Source organism: Myotis brandtii, unplaced genomic scaffold (assembly GCF_000412655.1).
Source record: "Myotis brandtii unplaced genomic scaffold, ASM41265v1 scaffold1525, whole genome shotgun sequence".
NCBI classification, from domain to species: Eukaryota; Metazoa; Chordata; class Mammalia; order Chiroptera; family Vespertilionidae; genus Myotis; species Myotis brandtii.
The window spans coordinates 212,229-216,382 of record NW_005355521.1 but is presented as its reverse complement, the minus strand read 5'-3'; the positions used below and the strand labels follow the sequence as shown (position 1 = coordinate 216,382).

General features: G+C 47.0%; 1 pseudogene; it reads left to right on the top strand.

Moving 5' to 3' along the window:
* Positions 1-1,606: 1,606 nt before the first annotated feature.
* LOC102243695 overlaps positions 1,607-4,154 on the top strand; it is a 6,165-nt pseudogene continuing 3,617 nt past the window's right edge.

Here is a 4,154-nt window from a genome sequence, read left to right as displayed (position 1 = left end):
TTGGTAGCTCAATTTTGAAAATGAAATGTATTTTAATAAACACTGCCTTTATAATTATTCAAGGTGTGTACATACATTTTTGGGACACCCTTTAGATAGATAGGTGATAGATAGTTTATAGAGAGATAGATGATAGATGATAAGAAATTGGCTCACATGATTATGGAAACTGACAAGTCCCATGATCTGCAGTCAGAAAGCTGGAGACACAGGAGTCACAGTGATGTACTTCTAGTATGAAGCTGCAGCCCTAAGAACCAAGACAGCTGATGGTATTATTCTAGTCTGAAAGCTGGTGGGTTCAAGATTAAAGAAGAGTCAATGTTTCAGCTCCAGTTTGAATGTTAGAATAAACCAACCTTCAAGGCAGTCAAGCAGGAAGGATTCCCTCTTACCTGCAGAAAGTTGGGCCTTTTGTTCTATTCAGACCTTCAAGGGATTGAATAAGGCCTACCCCATTGGGGAGTGCAATTTTCTTTACTCAACTACAAAATAAATGATAATCTCATCCAAAATACTTTCACAGACTTATCAGAATAATATTTGACCACATATCTGGGCACTCCATGACCCAGTCAAGTTGACACATAAAATTAACCCCACATAGTTCAATTATAAACTGTGGGGGTTTTTTTGTATTTTTTATAAATTTTATTTTTGGGATAAGTTTTACATTTCCAAAAAAATGTACAACATAGTACAGATTATTGATATAACTAATTCCCGAAATTCTCTATTCTTATTTATTTCTGTTTTTTTTTCTTTTTTTTCTTTATTGATTAAGGTATTACATATGTGTCCTTATCACTCCATTGCTCCCCATCCACCACTCATGCCCTCACCCCCCTGGTGTCTGTGTCCATTGGTTAGGCTTATATGCATGCATACAAGTCCTTTGGTTGTTCTCTCCCCCTTACCTCCACCCTCCCCTACCTTCCCTCTGAGTTTTGATGGTCTGGTTGATGCTTCTCTGTCTCTGAATCTGTTTTTGTTTATCAGTTTATGTTGTTCATTATTCTAATATATAAAAACCCAGGGTCCGTAATGACCGAACGGATGCCCTCAGGCTCCATTGATCAGGGGATGGCTAAGGGGGAACCGGGGTCCCTCAGGCTCCAATGAATCCGTGGCAGCAGCAACATTTTGAGTGGGAAGGTGGAAGGCAGACCTCTTGGTCCCTCCCCCGGCCCACAGGCTCCCATTGATCAGGGGATAGTTAACAGGGAACTGGAGTGAGTAAGTGGCCTGGGGACTGGCGAGCAGCTGGAAGGCAGGCCTCTTGGTCCCTACTCCTGGCCCTCAGTCTCCAATCAATAGGTGGTGAAGGCAGGGCAGAACTGGGAACTGGCTTCCTTAGTAGTCTTGTAGGTTCAATCTCCAGAGGACAGACCAGGCACCAATGGACCAGCGTCTCTGGCAAGATCCCAACAGTGCTGTGGGCCTTCTGGAACTCGGCCTCGGGCACTGCGGCCACTTCCCCTACCTAGACACTCCACAAGAAAGAAAGGATACTGCCAGTAGCGCCAGAGGCGACCAGCAATGACTGATTGCTCTCCCTGTGCTTTCTCCAGGTCACTCAAGCTGGCCCCCATCCGCCCCGCTCCAGATGAAGTGTGATCACTGCACACAAAAGGAATGTAGTAAAAAAACAAGAACCGACGACCAAGAGAATGCTGCAGTCAACGTCCAGAGTCTGGCTCAGGAGAACGGAGAGAAGGGAGAATTTCATAAGTTGGCCGATGCCAAGATATTTCTGAGTGACTGCCTGGCATGTGACAGTTGTGTGACCACAGAGAAAGGAGTCCAAGTTTCTCAACAGACCACCAAGGACTTCTTCTGTGTTCTGAACCTTAATAAGAAATGTGATACCTCATAGAACAAAGTGCAGGCAATGTCCGTGTGTCTCTGCCTTATTTTGCTGCTAAATTCAGCCTCAGTGTCACTGATGCACCCGGAAGGCTCTACGGCTTCTTCAAAAGCCTTGAGGTGCACTGTCTTTGACATGAAGATAGCTGTGGACTTCAGCATCCTGGAGAGTCAGAAGGAATGTGTGTGTTGATACTGCCAGCACCGTGAGGAAGAGCTCTGGCTACTCATGCTGACCTCCGCCTGGCCTGGCTGGGACCGATATGCAGAGAGTGTGCTGGGTCACCCCATCACCCCCCACCTATGAACAGCCAAGTCTCCCCAGCAGATCATGGGCTCTCTGGTGAAGGATTAATTTGCCAGACAGCAGAACCTGTCCCCAGACAAGATTTTCCATGTCATTGTGGCCCTGTGTTATGACAAGAAACTGGAGGCCCTTTGGGAAGATGTTCCCACAGCTTTACATAGTTCCCAGGGTGCTGACTGCATGTTAACCTCAGGTGAAATTGTACAGATAATGGAGCAAAGTGACCTCGCCTCGAGTGACGCTGCCATGGACACTCTGTTTGGAGACATGAAGGAGGAAGAGGTGAGGCTCCACAAGGGTGCCAGCTCCAACGAGTACCTGGAGCATATCTTCAGGCACATGGTGTGAAATTGTCCAGATAATGGAGCAAAGTGACCTCGCCTCGAATGACGCTGCCTTGGACACTCTGTTTGGAGACATGAAGGAGAAGGAGGTGAGGCTCCACAAGGGTGCCAGCTCTGATGGGTACCTGGCGCACATCTTCAGGCACAGGAGCTGTTCAACAAGGACATGGAAGTGCTCACCTACCGCACCCTGAGGAACAAAGACTTTCAGGAGGTCACCCTTGAAGGGGACGGAGAGGTTCTGCTACGCTTTGAGGCTGCTTACGGCTTTCAGAACATCCAGAAGTGGTCCTGAAGCTGTGGAGGGACAATTTCCCCTGACACTTTGTGGAGGTCCTGGTCTGCGCTGGGGATGCCTAAGCGACAGGGGTCAGGCTCAGGCAGAGGACTGGCATGCAGATAGGGCACTGCTGCGGCAGATGGAAGACATTTATGCTGCCATCCTGATGTGGCCCCCGGAGACCAGCGCCCATGTGCAGGAGCTGTACCAGGAGTGGCTGGGGGGAGGGGGTGACACCCCTGGGCCCAGGCGGCCCTGCACACCACCTAGCAGGGCCCAGGGCAGCCTGCCAGGACATGAAGTGGTAAAGGTCCAGCAGACGTTCGGCCTGCAGGCCACCTGAGGAGTGGTGTCAGATGAGTGAAGGAAAGGTTTAGCATCTCTGTCATCGCTTTGATTTTCAGAATTCCCTGCTCCCCATCTGTTGGCTCTCTCCCTCTGAGGGGTGCTGTTGTCATCACATGGGTGCAACTGGAATATTGTATCTCCAGAGGATTGCCCCAATGTACCTATCCTTTTATCCAATGATGAAAAAAATTCCAAAGAAGAAGAATGGAGACAGACTACTGTCCTTTAGGCTTAAAATAACTCCGGAAGTGTCCTGCAAAGAGCTGAGACTTGGTTCTGTCCACGCACCTCAGAAAGATTGGATGAGGAAATGGCCCAGTTTGGCCCTGACTTTACCCACATATGTTGCTCGTGTAGGTGTCTTTGCCACAATGTGAATAAGCTGCCACCTTTTGGAATAGGGGCTCATACAAAAGTCTGAAAATGGTAAGAATTCCTTCTATTTTACCACAGCATAGTATTCCATTGTGTAGATGTAGCAGGTTTTAATCCACTCATCTACTGATGGGCACTTAGGCTGTTTCCAAATCTTAGTTATGGTAAATTGCGCTGCTATGAACATAAGGGTGCATATATCCTTTCTAATTGGTGTTTCTAGTTTCTCAGGGTATATTCCTAGAAGTGGGATCACTGGGTCAAATGGGAGTTCCATTTTTAGTTTTTTGAGGAAACTCCATACTGTTCTCCACACAGTGGCTGCAGCAGTCTGCATTCCCACCAGCAGTGAACCAGGGTTCCTTTTTCTCCACATCCTCACCAGCACTTGTCTTTGTTGATTTGTTGATGATAGTCATTCTCACAGTTGTGAGATGGTACCGCATTTCATTTTGACTTGCATCTCTTGGATGATTAGTGACTTTGAGCATGTTTTCATATGTCTCTTGACCTTCCTTATGTCTTCTTTTGAAAAGTATCTATTTAGGTCCATTGCCCATTTTTTTATTGGGTTGTTTATCTTCCTTTTGTTAAGTTCTATGAGTTCCCTGTAAATATTGGAGATTAAACCCTT